We start from the raw sequence: 19,422 nt of genomic DNA, 5'->3' as shown, positions 1-19,422 counted from the left end.
AAGTGGCTCTCCTTGGATAAAATCACCTCTCACATTTCATCAAATTCCCTGTCCTAACCCCAAAATATTCCAGTTATCAGGGCTGGGATTCCTGGGCCTTCGCTGTCCCCACACAAACAATGGGGCAGCAGCAGGAGCAGCCTCTGGAGGTGTCACCTTTTCCCTCCTGGATTTTGGAAAAGCTGCAGGTGGCTGGAATCCTTATTTGAACAATTCAAATGAATCCCAGAATCCCAGACTGGCATGGGTTGGAGGGGACCATAAAGATCATCCAGTTCCATGGGCAGGGGACACCTTGTGGGCTCATAAAATTTAATTGTGGGTGTGACTAAGGAAAAGAAAAATAAAGGAAATAAGGTGGGAGTGGCAGCTGTCTGCCAGGGGGATTTGGCTCAGCAGGAATTGTCCAGGAAAGGCACCACCTCACCCATCCCAGAATGAAATCCCCTTTCCCACTCAGGATTATCTCCTTCCTACGGACCAGCTGGATGTTTGGAAAAGTTCTCCTGGTCCAAAATCAAGGAGAACCAAAGCTGGTGGATGGCTTCTGTTGGAATGGGACCTTGAAGATCATCCAGGGCCACCCCTGCCATGGCAGGGACACCTCCCACTATCCCAGGCTGCTCCAAGCCCCAGTGTCCAGCCTGGCCTTGGACACTTCCAGGGATCCAGGGGCCAGGGATCCAGGGATCCAGGGCCACAGCTGCTCTGGCAATTCCATCCCAGCCCTCCACCACCCTCATAGCCAGGAATTCCTTCCCAATATTCCATCTAAATCTATCATCCTTTATCTTAGTCCTCATTTTTCCCCACAGGAAAAAAAGGAAAACAGGAATAAGAAAAAGGTAAGGTTTACAGCTCTGGATGAATCCAGACCAGAGTTTGTGTGCTCAATGATTTTAATAAAATTCAGCATTTCAGCAATGGTTTTTATTCCTTCTGGTTGGTGATGGGTGAAGGATGATGCTGGTAATCCATCCTAATCAAAACCAAAATGATCTGAGGCTGGAAAAAAAGAGAAAATAATAAAGTTAATCAGAAAACAGAGACAAATTGTGAAGGGAAAGACAACTTCAAGCACAGTGTGGTTAAACACAACTCAGTTCTCTGTCAGGCTGAGAAACTCAATGTAAATGAGCCCTGGGCTTTTTTGGGTTCTAGGGCATATGCTCCTGTCCATGAGCATTCCAAATAAAGTCATAATCCTTGGCTCATTTGCATGGAAAAAAAACTTTCCTGACCCTCCAGCTGTTCTCGCCCTGGTGTTTGCAGTTTTATAACTCAAATATCAGCTTTTGTTCGCTGGCCAAGCCCAATGAAAACATAATATTTAAATATAAGCCCCATTTACCTTTCAAGGATTTTTCCTGTCCAAAAAATTCCTGGTAATTTGTGTCGAATCCAGGCCCTGAACTCATTATTCATCCCTTCCCTGTGCCTGTTCCTGTTAATAGGCACTAATTCCACAACTGTGACATCATCACTGTTGCCATGGTGATGGCCTGTGATGTCACAAGACAATAGCCCCTGGTTAGGAATGAACCAGTGGGAAAAATGAGTCAGGAATGAAGGGAAAGGAACAGGAGAAAAATATCCCGGGATCCAAACTTCCCACCAGTGTTTTCACGTGCGTTGCCACCTCTATTTTCCTGGGATTAGGGACTGGCTGGGAGCACTAGGTGGGTGTGTTGGATTCCTGAGGGATAATGTTGTGTTAGGTGAGCGGGATTGAGTCATGCTGGCTTGATTTCTCCCAAAATTTGGGGTGTTGGATCTTAGAAGTGGAGGAAAAAATTCCCTGAGATGAAGATTTCAGCCTGGACCTGTTTAAATAGGGGGAAAAAAGGAAAGGAAAAAGGCAGGAATGTCTAATTGGTTGCTTAATCTGCTGTCTTTGGTAATGTAAAGAATGTATTACTATTTATATAAATTAAATGTTTAGATGGATTAATTTTAGTTGACTATTTCAATAGATTTAGAGTAGATTTTAGGAAGGAATTGTTCCCTGTAAGGGGTGGACAGGCCCTGGCACAGGGTGCCCAGAGAAGCTGTGGCTGCCCCTGGATCCCTGGAAGTGTCCAAGGCCAGGCTGGACAGGGCTTGGAACATCCTGGGATAGTGGAAGGTGTCCCTGCCCAGGGGATGAAATGATCCTTAAGGTCCCTCCAACCCCAACCCATCCTGGGATTCTGTGATTCTATGAATGCATTTCCTTTCTTTGACTGAAAATTCCAGCAGGAAGCAGCTAAGAGGGAAGATGTTTTCTACTTCGCGCCTTCTATGTAGATAATTGCCTGAATTTTCCTTCTTCCTTTCTTTTCCTTAACTTTAATTATCCCCATCTCCCAATCACTTCTTCAAAATCTTTGTTTCTTTTTTTCTAAACACTGCTCAGTAAACCCACAAATTTCTTCAGGACCTTGGCTGAAATTTTGGGATTGGAAGTTTAAAATGTAACTGTAAGTTTTAAATGTGGCCTCCTTCTGATGCCTCAGGTTTGAGCTTTTATATTTTCAGATTCTGTGCTGCTTTAGTGTGTGGGTCTGAGCTTCATATCAGGGGATGATGAGCTCTCTGCACAGAGCAGGGAGACAAAACAATTCCTTCTCCAGCTGGGGACCAAGGACAAGGAATTCCAATGATCCAAATCTCCAAATTTGGATCAAATGATCCAAATCTCAGCCCAAGAGCACAAACAACGTGGGCTGGAGAGAGAAAAACAAGCAGGATGGGGCTGCAGGGGCTAAAGCTGGAATGGGACAATGAACTCCAATGTGCCAATGGAGCAGAACTCATCACAGTGAGAGCCCCCGGGAGCGCTCGTGCATTTTGGGACCATTTTGGTTCATCTTGGGTGCAGCCCTGGCTGGGGCTCTTGTGCTGCCCAAGGTGGATTCATGGAGGAGATCCTTTTAATAAATCCCTGCTTTATTCTTTAGCTCTGTCCAGTCTCTGTTCTAGGTCAGCCTTCACAAGGCATCCCTTCCTCCCTAGCTTTTATTCCCTCACTCGCATCTTCTCCACTGCATCCATTTCCAGGTCTTCATCTGTAGATTTTAGTTTGAAGGACTCCCAGTCCCTATTTTCAAGCGAGATCTTTGCCATCTGAAACCAATCCCGAAGAATTGCAACGCAAAATGTGTCCCAGTCTCCAGGGCTTTTTTTGCTGTGCATCCCTGAAAAACTGGTTGTGAAATCAACCCCTGGATTCTCCCTCCCTCTCCTGTTTCCCACAGAAGAATCATCTTCACCTCACCAAGGACTTTCTAAAGTCTGGAAATAAACAGAGGAATCCTGGGAAGGCCGGGAAGCATCAGCTCGCGGTTCCTGCGGACATCTGCGGAAAAAAAAATCCCAGAAATTCCCATGGCTGCCAACAAATGGAGTTTTACAACACTCAGACGTGCCAGGAAAAGGGTCGAAGATCAGGCTGGATCCAGGTGGCCAACTGGGCTAGTGAGGGCTTCTGTGCCAGTTCCTGCAGCCAACAGCTCAGGGGGGAGTGATTTGGCCGGAATTCCGGACATCTGCCTGGAGCTCCAGAGCCCAAATGACCGGATACCCTCAGCAGCTGAGTCAACAGCACAAGTGCAGGCAAAGCTCAGCTTTTCAAGAGGCCTCAAAAGTGGTGATTTGGACTGGGAAGTCAAGGATGGATGGGACAGATGTTGGTAAGATCCCTGGAATGCTTCAGAGAGGGTTGATATTCCCTGTGTGTCTCCTTTCCATCCTACTGGGAATGGGTTTTGGTGTTGATATTTGCATTCGCACTCCGAAAAAAAATAAAAAAGGAAAAAAATCCCACCAAACCCTAAAGCAAAATTCAAAATGGGAAAAGTGGGAACTGAGCCCAAACTTGAAAAGCAATTTCAGGATGTTCCAGTGATTTAAGGCAGTGATGGAAGGTGTTACTTTTGTGGAATGTTCATGCTTTACATCAATTTTGTTTGACTTTATTTGGCTATCCTGGAAGATCCATCCATGTAATTCATCCCAGTTTTTAGCAAGATATGGGCTACGATCGGATTAGGAGGGATCTGAATGAAGACAGGGATACAAAGTGGAAATTTGTCCATGTGGAATAACCATTCCTCTTTTCCTCCATGGTTCCTTAAGGCCATGGTATCATTTAGTGAAGCCCAGAGGTCATGAATTATTCTAAAATCAAGTTTTTCTTCTTTTATGTTTGAAGATAATGAAATGACCAATTTCTCCAGGGACATTTATGCTCCTGAAGATTAGAATTAGGGAAAAAATAAACAAACCTTCATCTAAAGTAATGTTGTCACATTTTTGGAAAGTAATTCCTAGAAAGGTGAGATAGATTCCTCAGAAATATTGTGGTTATTCATCACATTCTTTTTAAATGCCTCCAAATCTGGCCAAAATAATCTAAAATCATTTTATTCAGATAAAAATTAATGGGGAGATGTAACAGGTCAGACCTAAAAGCTCTTTAGGAAGAAACCCTTGGGAGATGCCTAAAAATAATCATGGGCATTTCCCCCGCCCCATATTCCTTTTGATCTTCCATGGGAATTTCGCAAAAAACAGGGCTGCTGATTTTGGCCATCTTTAATTTCAAATGGCCAAATATTTGTCCAGAACTCCTTTTCATGTTTTAAGAACTCACTTTCCATTCTCAAAATCTGTCCGAAGTAACAGTGGAGAGGTGCTTTTTAGGGATATCTGCCTTTTGGGAGGAAAAAAAATATTTGGATGCAGTTTCTGGGTCAGTTCTAGGAATTACTGAGGGGGGGAAATCTATTTAAGGACGCAGCAAAACTCTTCAGGTTTTTAAATGATCGGGGGATGGTTTTAACAGATTTTAAATTTTGGATTAATAACAGGAGTGACTGCCAGTAAATCCCAGGACTTTATACTGCTTGACAAATTATTTGCAGGATTGGTCACCTTCAGTTCTGGAGCTTTTTTCACTGAAATTTGGTAAAACTGGGATCAACTCAGGAAGTTATGTGGCATTTGGAATTTGGGTGAACAACAGAATCCCAGAATTCTGGGATGGATCAGGCTGGAAGGGAGCACAGTGGGTCTGGAATCCCATCCCCCTGCTCCATTCCAGAGCACATGGGATGTGTCCAAATGGATCTGGAATATCCCCAGGGAGGAGACTCCAGGCCCTCTCTGGTCTCTGCTTAGGGCTGGGCACTGCCCAGGGCAGAAGTTCTGCCTCATGTCCAGATGGAACTTCCTGGGATCAATTCCTGCCCATTCCTTGTCCCATGGCTGGGCCCCATGGAGCAGAACCTGGTCCATTCTTGGCAGATGTTTCCAAACTTTGATAAGATCCTCAGTTTTTTCTCCTTGACCCCAAAGAGCCCCAGGTCCCTCAGCCCCTCCTGGCGATGTTCCAGTCCCTTCGTTATTTGTGTTGCACTTCACTTGACTCCACCCAGGAGCTCCACGTCTTTCTTTAGAGAAATTAAATTTTCAGATAGTTTCCATCTAAAAAAATCTTGCATAAAAGTCCCACTAAGCGCATTCGGAAATTAAGATCGGAATGGGCACCAACTTCCTGGCTGATGGACAGCCCAGGAATAGGCATGGGGCAGAGGAGACTTTGGGATGGAATTCCGTCTCCTGGGGCATTCTGGGAATGGAGACACAAATCGGGACAATGCTGTTTTTAAATGTTATTTTAGGTGAAATTCCTACTCCTGAAGAAATTAATTCCTGAAGAACTGAGAGGGAATAGAGTTCATAACTAAGATTATAAAATGAATCAAGCAAAGCTGGTAGGGCTCTTCCAGGCTCCTCCTTGGTTTTGTTCCTCAGAGGAAAAATGGAAATAAAATTCATTTTCATAGACTTAATCATTCGCTATGAGGAGATGGACCCTTGCTGGAGTCACTTGTATTTTCCATTGTAATTCCAGCGTATATTAGAGATAGGACATGATGAACCCCTCATTATAATAATTAATTACACTGGGATATTGGAAGGTGTCCCTGCCCACATGAGAGGATTGGGATGAGATGATCCTTAAGGACCCTTCCAACCCAAACCATTCTGGAATTCCTTCATAATTTCTGCTGGGATGCAAAGGCTGAAGGGAATCACAGCACTTTATCAATTTTCTCATGTGAGGTCTGCACAGAAAATAGATTAATCAGGGCTGTTCTGGGGGAAATTGGTTTTTCAGTGTCTTTGTTTTTGTGGTTTTCCCTCCAAGCTTTGAGCCTGGAGGGAGCAATCTCTGGCTCTATTTAAATTATCTGCTTGTATATTTTATTCCACGAATGCTGATTTGATTTTTCGGAATTCCATGCTTACATTGCCACAAAATCCCATTAAAAAGGAGGAGTCTGATGATTTTTTTTTTCTGTTTTCCTTTTATTTTCTTCAATGTAAGACTGTGGTGGGTCTTTGAGGTTCAGATTTGGCTCCAAGAGTTCAATCCCAGTCAGCTCTGATGGACCTGGTTCCTTTGGCCAATGGTTTCTTTTCTGTTAATTCACTTCTGGAAAGGAAAAAAAAGGGGAAAAATGGGGAAAAAATAGAAAAAAAAAGGAAAAATGTTGTATGGAGGTTCTAAAGCCTTCCCATCCATTGGATTCATCACACACAAACACACTGGGAATAGAATCTGTCCATCCTTCAGTATCACGAGTTTGGTTTAAAATGTTGCCTGGATGGGAAAATTTTATAATCACATTCCCTGGCCTGAAGTTCTGTGGGAAATATCAGGTTAACCTGGCTGGAAGTCGCTGCCAGAAAACACAGAAAATTCCTTGGGAAGCCAAACTTTCTACTCCAAAGTGCTTCCAAACATGGAATGTGCGTGAGGGTGTCTACTTATGCACTGAGAGAGACACACACACATAAATACACCTTTTTTAAAAGGAGACACACCTCCCCTCCCAAAATCCATTCCCACTGGGAATTTCATTGGCATCAAGGTGCAGATATGTGGGACAAATTCAGACTTCTGTCTTAATCAACAGATAAAATATCTCATGCTGCATTTGAAGTTTAAAAAATTGGGTTTTTTTACACAAGCATTTTATGTCAGGTAAAACACAGACTAAAATTTGGAAGAAGTGGATCCTCATCCCAACAAAACTTTGGTTCCTCTCTCAGCTGACTCAGCTGCTGAGATTTCCTGTTTTCAGCAAATAAATTGGGATGATTCAGATTAGGAGCTCCGCGGGGTGCTGGGAATGTCGCTCCTCCTGCTCCCTCTCCTTCCCTTCCTTTCCATGAATGGTGGTGGAAGCCCCGGCAGTGAAAAGCTCCTTGGGGAAAAGCTCCTTGCCGGGGCTCCTTGGTGGTGGAAGCCCCGGCAGTGAAAAGCTCCTTCCAAAGCATGGAAGGTGTCTGATCCCATCCCAAATGGGCAACCAGAGCCAGTGAAAAATGGCCAAGCTGATGTCGTGAACAATTTCAGTATTGGCACCTAATTACCACCTCTGAGTGCTGAAAGTCAATTCCCTTTTTCCAATAAACTATTTCCTAATATCTTTCCTATTAAAATTGTCATTCCCATATTTTTCTTAAAACTGGTGCAATTTTTTTTATCTTTGCTACTTAAACCCATTTTTGTACTACTTAGAATGTAGATTTTAAATAAGCCAAAAATTTTGATAACTTCCAAAATGATTTTGAACAGAAAATACTTTTTGAGTTGTTTTTTCATTAAAAACTGTAATATTTTAATGTGAGTGTAAGAATAGAAAGCTCCATAGTGATTACATTTTTTGACATTTTTCAAGTTAATCTTTTCTTGAAAAATGAAAATATTGACTCAAAATAACATAAAAAATATTAAATATATTCCAAAGCAGTAACTCTCCACATTAAAGAGCACAGACCACGAATAATTCATACAGACCATTGTGGTGGTCCACAAAATAAACATTTGGGAAAGAAAGCAGTAGGAGAGCCTAAGAATTTTATGGAAAATGGTCCAACAGAAGTTTTTTTCTGCTATTCAACTCTTCATCAAAAGGAAAAGTGCAGTGAACCACAGCTTTGGGGGAAATGTTCCAGAGTGTTGGGAAATTTTTGCTTCTGAAAGGATCCCAAAATCTCTGCAGCTGCCTCAGAGCAATAGGACAACTCTCAGGGAATTTTCTGAGGTTGCCACAGGGGTTTTTCAGTCTCTTCTAAGCTGGAAATTTCAACAACTGCCTCAGAATTAATTAATTTTCAATTGGACCATGAAGTGGTCAATAACTTGAAAGGAAATTAGATTTTGGCCTTAAAGTCTTGGCATCTCCTGAGTTCACCAGACATTCCCTGTTCGGTTCTGTGCTCTATTTAATGGCTTTAAACTATCAAAGAGCAGGGATGGACGGGATATTGGGAAGGAATTCTTGGCTGGGAGGGTGAGGAGGCCCTGGAATGGAATTCCCACAGCAGCTGTGGCTGCCCCTGGATCCCTGGAAGTGTCCAAGGTGGGGCTGGACAGTACTTGGAGCAACATGGGACAGTGGAGGGTGTCCCTGCCATGGCAGGAGGTGGAATGAGATGAATTTGAAGGTCCCTGGCTGCCCAAACATCCTGAAATTCCATGATTCTATAAAGACATGTATATTCTATAAAGTATGTATGTGGCCTACCTGCTCATCAGTACATTGATCAGAATGAAATCAGAATTGATAATTGGCTGTCAGATCATTCAAGAACACCAAAAAACCTAAAAGGTGTAACACAGACTGACAGCAAAGAAATGGAGAGAAATAAAGGCCAAAATTCCAGGAAGAGTGTGGAGCATGGAAGAGGGTGAGCAATTATTTAGTTTATTGTAGGGGCATAATTCCAATGGATGGGATGAGACATGGAAAATTTGGATGGAGAATTGGGAACCTTTCGAGAAGTTTCCAACAAGAGCAATGGATCTCCTGGGATCCCAAAGGGAGCCCAAATGTTGCAGCTGGATCCTTGCTGGTGAACTGGGAAATCTGGAATCCTGGAAGGAGCCTGGATGTTACCGATGGATCCTTGCTGGTGAACTGGGCAATCTCCTGGAATCCTGGAAATAGCCTGGATGCTACAGCTGAATTCTTACTGGTGAACTGGGAAGTCTGAAATCCTGGAAGGAGCCTGGATGTTACCGATGGATCCTTGGTGGTGAATTGGACAAGATCAGGGGCTAAGACTAGAGTCAGAGTTCACATCCATAGGGTGGGGTTGTCTTCCTCCCTGGATCAGCCTGAATTCCATCCTGGTGTCTGAGACACAAAAGCCTGGAAGCCAAAACTGATTCCTGCATCCCACAGGAGGTGATGCCAAAGCCAGGGCTTAAAGCCAGGAGTGGTTTAACCCTTTTCGTTGGGGAGATATTTCAGCTGTGCTCAAAAATAGCTGCTGGAGGCCACCTCAATCCCTGTCCTGGTTGGTGGGGCTGTATTCCAGCTCTTGGATCAGGGAGCTCCTTTGGATTTAAGCCGGGGCCTTATCAACAAGTCGATGTGGGGCCATTTATCTTGGCGCTGTCACTCAGGGCAGAGCTCCTTATCTGGGGACGGGCTGATAAAGCCTCTTCTCACCCCGAGGGGGAGGTGATAGCCGGGGCTATCTCAGAGCTTTACACCCAGCTCTGGCCTCGGGTGACATCCTCGCCTTGATAGGGGACACAGGGAAGGGCCTTGCTGGAGCACAGCCTCTGGAGCTGGATTTAGATGGGCAGGGATGAAGGGGAAGATCCAAGGTGGCATTGCCTGGGTGGTTCTCACGGAAAGGGCTGTTTGTGGGAAAAATTGGGCAAGAACAGGGAAGAATGGGAACAAATGGGAAAGAAATGGGGGAGAAATGGGGAAATGAGGGTAAAATAGAAAAAAAAAAGAAATTGGAAAAATGAGGGAAACTTGAAAAATGGGGAAAATGGGGAAAAATGGGGAAAAAAGGGAAAAACATTATATCTATGATGTGTCTCACTCCCAGCAAGAGATATCCACAGCCAGGTTACTCCAAGCCCCATCCAACCTGGTCTTGGACAATTCCAGGGATCCAGGGGCAGCCACAGCTGCTCTGGGCACTTTGTGCCAGGGCCTGCCCACCCTCAGCCAGGAATTCCTTCCCAATATCCCATCTAACCCTGACCTCTGGCAGTGGGAAACCCTTAAGCAAAGCCCAGAACTGACCTGGGAATTTTAATCTGCTCCTGGAAAAACACAAGGGACTGGGAGAGGAAATCAGGTGCATGGGACAAAGGATAATGTTAAGGAAGGACAAAGTGTGGACTACCTGATACTGATAAATCTGATAAATCTCATAAATCTGACACCTTTTATGGCCCAGCTGTGCTGTTCACATCTGGTTTGCACCTGCAGACCCCAGACTGGGCTATTGGTCTGTGTGACTGATTTAATCTGTGCCAGAATTCCCAGGAAAAGTTTGGAAAACACCATCTCCTTCAGTGTGATCCGAACCCATCCCATCTCCTCAGCTCTCCCAGTGAGAACCGAGGTTTTTCTTCCTGGAAACATTCCCAAATGTTTCCAATGCAGACATTTGCAGACATTCCAAATGTTGGGAATGCTGGAGCACAATCCACTGGCTCCACTTCTGCCTCCCTTCACCTCCTCTTGCTTCCAACATTGAATCCAGAGGGGCAGGAAGATTTCAGTTGTAGGATCCTCCTAATACCCAGTGGAAACCACGATTTTCTCCCAAACCACATTTATTCTGTAAGGAAGAGCTGGAAAATACACATTTTTATTTTTTCCCAAGACCCACATTAAGATTAAAAGAACAATTATTTCCCTGATTTTCTGAAAATTCTACAACTTAAAAATGTCTGAAGCTTGTTGAAATTACTATTTAAATTTAAGAAGTAATTTCATTTTTGTGTTTTTCAAGGAAATTTCCAAAATGTTTATGAGTAAGCAGGATATGAAACAGAATAAAGAGGAATTTTAAAAAATAAGGAAATGTTATTGTCCTTAGCTGAAAACAGTTTCAGAAATAAAATAGAAAATAAAAGAATGAGATTGTTTAAAATATGTAATGGGATTTTCTTTAGGGTGAGTAGAGGTTCTGAAGAAAAAATGAGAAGCAAAAATGAGGAGAATAAAGAGAGAAAGAGTCAGAACCCGAAAAAGAAGAGGCAATTTTGTGTCTGTGTGTGCGTGCAAAACTTTTCCACTAGAGGAGAGCTGGAATTCCAGCCCCAAGGAACACTCCCATAAATTAACTCGGGTTTGTTTTCTCAACCATCCCTCAGCCCCACCACAAGGTCTCGGGGCTGTGCCATTTCCAAACCACTTTGGGACTGTCAGCCATAAATCCTGGGCTGTGGAAGCCATGGAGCAGAGAGTTATGAGCTGGGCACAAGGTGCAAATTGCTCAGAGTTAGCGCCAGAATCCTTTTTTTCCCCTCCTTTTTTCATCCCCCCATGTTTTTACCACAAGGATCTTTTATTGTTATTCCCTTTCTTGTTCTTTTGATTTCTCTATTTCTTGCAGTCTCTTCCCCAATGTCTGTTTTTTTAAAAATTAATATTTTTCTTTCTTTTTAAAAATGTCTTATTAAAAAAGTATTCTTTTTTTCCTCCCCCTTTTAATTATTAACAGGAACAATAAACAAGAAGAAATTAGGGAATAATTTACTGTGAAAAACCCTCTATTGGGGTGCTGCTCCCAGGGCATTCACAGAAAGCTTCCAACATGGCAAGGGAGATTTTTCCTTTCTTTTTCTTCTTTCTTCCCTCGCTTTCCCAGCTTTATGTTCTCTAACAATTAAGGTAGTCTCAGTTGCACAAAACTCACAGCAATTTCAAGAATAATTCAAATTTCCATTTTAATAACAATTACTCCTTCCTGGAACATAGAACTCTGAGAATCTGTGTCACATTGACTCTGATGCTTCCAGTGGATATTTTTGGTGGAAAAAAACCCTGGATTATCAGAAGAGTTCTCTGTATGAGCAGAAATTTGGGCATGGGACAGCTCAAACCAAAGGCAACAAAACAAGAGAAGCAATGGGTGAAAATAAAACCCATGACTGAGTTTGTGCTTTTTTGTCTCTCCAGGAATGATGCTGGATAATTATGAGGAGTTTTAACCAGATATTTTTGGATATTAAAGATCTATTGTGGAAATTAAAGCTCTAAAACTTTCTGCAATCATCAATTCCTGACTTCATCTCTGCTGGATCTCTTTTCCTGTGGAAAATGGGAGAATGTGGGGAAGGAGAAATGAAGATTCTGCTTCTCCTCTGTGCGCCATCACCTTCACTCACTGGCAGCACCCACTGTGGTAATCCAGTCAGAAGATTTGGGATGTTTGAGAAACCAACCCTGAGACTGTTATTTCTAAGGAGTTGGAGTTGGCCATGTTGTGGGCAGCCAACACATTGTGTGAGAACCTTCCCTGGATCCGTGTGAGAAGCTTTGATGGATCTGTGTGAGAACCATCCCTGGATCCGTGTGAGAACCTTCACTGGATCCGTGTGAGAACCTTCCCTGGATCCATGTGAGAGCCTTCCCTGGATCCGTGTGAGAACCTTCCCTGGATCCGTGTGGGAGCCTTTCCTGGATCCGTGTGAGAACCATCCCTGGATCCGTGTGAGAGCCTTTCCTGGATCCGTGTGAGAACCATCCCTGGATCCGTGTGAGAACCTTCACTGGATCCGTGTGAGAATCTTCCCTGGATCCATGTGAGAGCCTTCCCTGGATCCGTGTGAGAACCTTCCCTGGATCCGTGTGAGAGCCTTTCCTGGATCCGTGTGAGAACCATCCCTGAATCCGTGTGAGAACCTTCACTGGATCCGTGTGAGAACCTTCACCTCCTGTGGATCTGTTGGAATGAATCCCAAGGAGGCCCAGGAGCTGCTCCCAGGGCTGGAGCCCCTCTGCTCTGGAGCCAAGCTAGGAGAGCTGCGAATGTTCACCTTGAGAAGCTCCAGGGAGAGCTCAGAGCCACTTCCAGGGCCTGAAGGGGCTCCAGGAGAGCTGGAGAGGGACTGGGGACAAGGATGGAGGGACAGGACACAGGGAATGGCTCCCACTGCCAGAGGGCAGGGATGGATGGGATATTGGGAAGGAATTCCTGGCTGGGAGAGTGGGGAGGGGCTGGAATGGAATTGCCAGAGCAGCTGTGGCTGCCCCTGGATCCCTGTGAGTGTCCAAGGCCAGGTTGGATGGAGCTTGCATCACCCTGAGATAGTGGGAGGTGTCCCTGCCATGGCAGGGGTGGAAAAAGATTATCTTTAAGGTCCCTTCCAACCAAAGTCATTCCATGACTCCATGATCCAGGTGGCCACATGAGCTATAGTGGATAAACTTCATCACAGTGGGAGAGAGAAAATATAAAATCTTGAAGTAGGAGCAAATTTTGGCTGTCAAGGACACACAGAGTGCGTGAGGGGGGCTGTTGCAAAAAGAATCATTGTTGATGGTGTGTGGGGATTTCTCCTCCTAATAAAAGGTGATCCAATAAAACCTGCCAGCCTGTTTGCATTCCCACTCCAGTGTCCCACGTGGAGAAATGGATCAAGTTGGAACTGCATGGAGCAAAGCATAAACAGCATTCTTCAGGAAGAGGCTCGGCTGCTTTAAGAGCATTTGGAGGTCTCCAAAGGAAAATATAAGGAGGGATTTGAATATAGCAGATGGAATGTTGGATTTTTCATGGCAGCACTAAAAGCCCCACTTAGAGGAGGGCTGAGCCATGAAATTCAGATCCAGACTATCCATATCTACAAATTCAGGAGCTTGGAGCTGGGTGTTTGCCTTGGTCCCTTGCAGAGACATTGGATCCCACTTAAAAATAAAGCCCAGTATTTTCCTTTGGATCTCCTGTCCTTCTGGGAAAGCTCTGAGGTTTGGCATCAGAACTGTGGGAGGTGCTGCCATGAAAATTCTTCCTTTGTGTCCCAAGTCAACAGGATGAGGGAATCTTTGGAAATGTTGTCACTGAAGGTGAAGATGACCAGAGGGAATGCAGCATCCATGAGGAAAGGCTGGGAGAGATGAGATTGTTCCGCCTGGAGAAAAGAAGGCTCAGGGTGAACTTACTGTGCCCAAAGGAGCTCCAGGAGAGCTGGAGAGGGACTGGGGACAAGGGATGGAGGGACAGGACACAGGGAATGGCTCCCACTGCCAGAGGGCAGGGATGGATGGGAGATTGCGAAGGAATTCCTGGCTGGGAGAGTGGGGAGGGGCTGGGATGGAATTGCCAGAGCAGCCCTGGATCCCTGGAAGTGTCCAAGGCCAGGCTGGGGCTTGGAGCACCCTGGGATAGTGGGAGGTGTCCCCATGGCTGGATGATCCTTAAATTCCCTTTCAAACAAAACCATTCTGGGAGTCTCCAAGGGAAAAAGGACAGGACCTGCTATTCCTAAATTGTTCCTAAGAGATATTGGTCCACACATTCCCAGATGCTCTTTTCCTTTGGCCACAGGCAGAGGAAGTTGGTTTTTCACTCAGTTCTAACCCACCAGAATGCCCAAAATCTTCCCTGCAGGAGTTCAGGGGAACCGATTTCTGAGCATCTCATATTTTGTAGAGATTTGTATCCTCACCTCCCCACACCCCCTTCTGTTGGTCCTTCCTGACTATGATCCTATATTTTTTTTTTTTTTTGGATAAAAAATCACATAATGGAAATTTTGTGTTGATGCATCCTTTTTTTACTACTATCAAAAATCTGAACTCTTTTCCTTTCTCCTACACTCTGAATCCTCAACAACGATGACAATGATGATGACAATGATGACAATGATGATGATGATGATGATGGTGGTGATGATGATGGTGGCTCATCACCTCCCTTTATTCATTGTCAGACCTTTCCCTCGCAGAACTCACTCACTATAAATTTCCATGGGTACCTATTTTCCCACCAGGTTTTCCAGCATTTTTTTTGCCTCCAACCCACGGTATTTAATCCATTCTATGTTTATTTCTGAGAATGTCATGTGAGACAGTGTTAAAAGCTCCAATAAAATCGATGTGTGCATTGGCAGCTCCTGCTGTAGCTACAAACTCGCTACTGTCTGTAGTGAGACATTTAATTGGTTTTATGTCAGTTTTGTTTATTTTATCTTTTTTTTTCCTTGGTTTTTCTGGGCATCTGGGCTCTTTTTGGTCTGAATTCCCCTTGTTTCTGTTTGAAACAAATAAATAGTCCATGATTTACCCACTTTCCTCCCTCTTTAAACATCTTAACTTTCTTCTTCCATAGCATAATTTGTTTTTTAGTCTTGTCTCTTTAAGGAATTATTTTCTTTTATTCCCTTTCCTCATAGACCACCTCAATGATGATTTTATTACCAAATTCTCTCAGTGTCTTCACCAGTATTTATAAAAATCATCTGACACCACTCTGGAAGAACTCAGGGATAGCTGAAATAATGGAGGAAAACTCCAGGAATGTTGTTCCCATCGGATCTTTGGGAAACCCGGCCATTTTTTAATAATGGGAAAAGGCATTGACAGGTTGGGAATTGTTTTTCCTGCCAGCTGGGAAGGAGAATGTGGGATTTCAAGAAATTAAAATATAACAAAAATGATGAACAGAGAGAGGGAAAAAGAGGAAAGAGAAAATGATGGATCCTAAAGAGCCAGGGGATTTTGACACTCATAGGAATTGGAGCTCAGGCTCAAATCCTTGGTTTTCCTGAATAAATCTGGAGAAGATTCAATATTTTTTTCAAGGAATTAACATCTTCTCAAATAAATGAACAAAATATATTTGAGAATACCTTTAATCCCTCGAGGTTTTAATTCAAGACCTGTTTAAGAGTGATAAAGTTTTATTCTTGCATCATTCTTCTGTCTGGTCCTGAAAACTCTTCTAGGTAAAAAAATCTTTCCTATGTCTTTTCTGAATTTCCAGCCTCTGCAATTCTTCTCAGAGCTTGATTTTTTAGTAATGAAAAGCTTGTAATAAAATCATGCAGGATACAACCAAGTCATATTTTGATTATTAAGTTCAAAAATACAAATAATTTCAATAATCAAAATAATTTCTTTTATTCCTCAGTTCATTTTGACAAATCCCTCCCCCTCCTGAAAATGGTCTGAATGTCAAATCAGTTCAGTCATTGGGTTTTCTCATTATTCCATTTTTTAAATTTAATTTTTAATGTTGAAGGCCCGGTATACAGAATTTAACACCAGAATGGCTCCTGGAGCCCAAATTTACTTTCCTGTCTGAAGTGTTCCAATAAATCAGCTGATTTTTATCTCACTGATATCTTTTTATTTCTCCAAACACTGCAGATGGAATTCTCCCATGAAGTCCACACACCTTGAGTTCTCTTCAAATCTTCTTTTCCAAGAACTCACAGTCCTGGGTCTTTCTGGAACTTAAAGAAACCACATTATCCTGACAAATTTGCTTTCTTTTCCATGCCAATAATTTATAAGTGGTTGATTGACAGGAGACTATAAATATATATAAATTATGTAGCCATGGGTAGCACCTGGGGGTTTTGAAGGAAATGGAATAACGGGTTGATATTGGATATAGGTGGGGTTTAGGCTCATGCTTTTCTAGGATTAATGGAAAATCTCTCCATAATTCCACAGGTCCAGTGGGTGGGATTTTCACAAGAACCTGTGGAAGTCACAAAACCAAAGAGAGGAGCTGAAGTCTTCTCGCATCTATTAAAAAAATGTCAGAGTAATTTCTTCAGGACTCCTTGCTAAAATAATTTGCTTTCCTTGTGCCTCCTTAATTTTGGAATTGTAGAATTGGTTGGAAGGTACCAGTAGAGTTCTCTGGTCCAAACTTCAATTCCTGGGAGCATCCAAGTGATGAGCAGTGCTAGACCAGGTCAGGCTTTATGATTTTGGTAAAAATAATAATTGAAATAATAATAAAAGAAGAATCATACACAAATACAACATTTTTCACTGAAATATGATATTGAACTAAGAAAAAAAATAGTAAATTCAGGGTTGAGCATCAATTTTTCACCAGAAAATGTTTTCAGAAAGGGAAAGAAACACTGAGTTCTTTATTTTTATGTTTTCCCTAAGAAATCTGTTCTCCTTTTTTCCAGCAGCTCTTCCCAGATGGTTTAATGACAACAAATGTCAGGGGTTTCCAGTTAGGTCACCACCAGGATTATCCATGAAAAAGAGATATAAAGGGAGAAGCATGGAATAAATCCCAGAGGCGTGATTGTATCAGCTAAACCACTTTAAAGACAGTATTTTTCCTTGCCCTGGAAAGATTCCACTCTGAGGCCAGAAGGGAATATTTGGATAATTGGGTCTTGTCTCCTGGAGCAACTCCTTCCTTTCAGCTCCTCCTCTCGCGGCTCCCTCTCACAGCCCGTCTCTCCTTCTGTGACATTCCCTGGAAAGACACACCCGAGATTAGCTAATCTCCATCAAAACTCCATTATTCACAAGAAACCACACACATCCCGTGTCAGGATCCATGGAAAGTCTGACCGAGGTGGCCGTGACCACCCACGAGCCTCCAGGGCTCGCTCAAAAACATCTCCAGGCTTATTTTTGTTGTTATCTTGGAAACCAATCCCAAACTTCTTTCTGGGACACCTTTTGTTGTCTTTTCCCACTCAGGGGAGCCCGGGATTGACACTGGGGAGGGATTTATCCCACATGGCTGTTCCTCATGGCATCTTCCCAGGAAAAACCCAACGGCATTGTTCAATCACTCCTTGTTTGGGTTGCAATTGGACCTGAGGGTTTAAGCAGGAGAAGGGGCTCCTTTTGCATAGGTGTTAAACAAAAGAAAAAAAAAAAAAAAAGATTCCTGTTGGGAATAATTTGCAGTTTAATAATAAATGCTGGGAATGCGGTTTAAAATCAGAAAACTTTCCAAGTTTTTTAATCAAAACTATTTATTGCAGAGCTCACTGAAGTTTAGGAACTGCTTCCCTCATATTTAGCTGGTTCATGGCAGCAAATCCCATTTTTTTATCCCTTTCCTAAAGGAGTAAATTTGTGTTGTGCATCTTTTGGGTATGTTTTGAGTATGAAAAAATTAAATATGCAACCATTGTGCCAAATGTGCCTTGTGGGGTTTTTTTATTTCATAGAAATGTCCAGGATAAGGTGGACAAAATTCTGGGAAAAATATTGCAGGTGATGCTTTAAATTACTTTCAGGAATATAGATGTTTTATATAAAATAAATTATTTTAGGGATAAAATGAGGCATCAGACAGATTAAGATAAGCTCAAGTGCCTGATTCAAGCCCACACTATGTGTGGCAATGGGTAAAATGCTATTTTTTCAAAGATCCAGTCAGAAATTTGGGGTAATGATAGAATTTTTAATCTGTTTTGCCTATTTACAATGATGGTTTTCTGAAAAAATTTCAGTGAATGAGTTAAATCATTGGGTCTTATTTTTATCAAGGTGATAAATTTGAAAATATTCAGTTGGCCTCTAAAAAATGGAATTTAAACATTTTGTTTCTATATAATTTGAGAATATATAAATAAAAATATTCTGAGAAATTTTGGGATGAATCCCATGAACATTTTGTCTGTTGAGATTTCTTCGGTGCCATTCCATGAACCTGTTGGGATGAAAACCACAGGAAAGGTAGCAAAAGGAACAGGGATTTTTTATGATGGATTATAAATCCTGCTGATTTCTGCCCTTCAGGCTGGGGGAGTTCTGTGGATGGAGCAGCTCCATGAGTTTCATGGAAAAGTGGAATGCTTGGGCAGAGGAACTTCTTAATTTCTAATGTGATGAGGAAGAAAAAGAAATCCCAGAATCCCAAAATGGTTTGGGACCTTCAAGATCGTATTGTTCCAACCCCTGCCAGGGACAGGGATGTCATTCTCTGGATCAGGTTGTTTCAAACTCTGTCCAACCTGGTCCTGAGAACTTCCAGGGATGGGGCTTCCACAGCCCCTTTGGAACCTCCCTGCTGCCTTCCAGCAGCTTTGGGAAAAGGGATTCCCAAAATTTTGCTTCAGAGGCAGAATATTCCCAGGATAATCACAATAATTCCACCTCCATAAATCCCTAATTTTCCACAGCAATTCCTGAGTTTGCCTTGCTGTCCAAGCACAAAATGCCTGTCTCAGCTCTGCTTTGCCAGGATTCCAGGAGTTTTCCAGTGAGATATGAGCTGAGCCATCCATTTCCTTGGACAAGTAGGGACAGAAGGAGGCAACTAGGAGGGCTGGAATTACTGAATTCTGAGGGGTCCCTGGTGTTTGGTCCAGGTCAGCTAAAAGGGTGCAGCTGTAGGGTTCTGTCCTTAAAATCCATGGAACTGCTGGATCCTGACGGAGCAGTGATGTAACATAACATCATCCCACTAAAAAGTCATGGGAATATGCCTCCAGTCTTTGGCTACTCAGCTGAAAAAGCAATGGCTCCTCACCAAATATTTATGGTGGGAAATTTGAAAATTTCCCTTTCCAGGCAACATCCTGAAATTGAACAGAAGTTTTTACTCTAATTACAAACATTTGCCTCACAAACATTTGCCTCTTTTAGAAGTTTTTTTATAAAA

General features: G+C 42.9%; 2 long non-coding RNA genes across 2 annotated transcripts; one reads left to right on the top strand and one right to left on the bottom strand.

Moving 5' to 3' along the window:
- Positions 1–881: 881 nt before the first annotated feature.
- On the bottom strand, positions 882–1,556 carry LOC137485915 (uncharacterized). The gene is made up of 2 exons (XR_011005504.1): positions 1,352–1,556; positions 882–1,005 (listed from the first exon to the last, which is right to left on the bottom strand). It is a non-coding gene; the product is annotated as an uncharacterized lncRNA (long non-coding RNA).
- A 663-nt stretch (positions 1,557–2,219) lies between these two features.
- LOC137485867 (uncharacterized) lies at positions 2,220–3,297 on the top strand. Its single transcript, XR_011005489.1, has 2 exons — positions 2,220–2,459; positions 3,040–3,297. It is a non-coding gene; the product is annotated as an uncharacterized lncRNA (long non-coding RNA).
- Positions 3,298–19,422: the final 16,125 nt, after the last annotated feature.

Source organism: Anomalospiza imberbis, chromosome 1 (assembly GCF_031753505.1).
Source record: "Anomalospiza imberbis isolate Cuckoo-Finch-1a 21T00152 chromosome 1, ASM3175350v1, whole genome shotgun sequence".
In the NCBI taxonomy this organism is placed as follows: domain Eukaryota; kingdom Metazoa; phylum Chordata; class Aves; order Passeriformes; family Viduidae; genus Anomalospiza; species Anomalospiza imberbis.
Note: the sequence above shows the minus strand (reverse complement) of the source record. Positions and strands in the feature narration are given on the sequence as shown.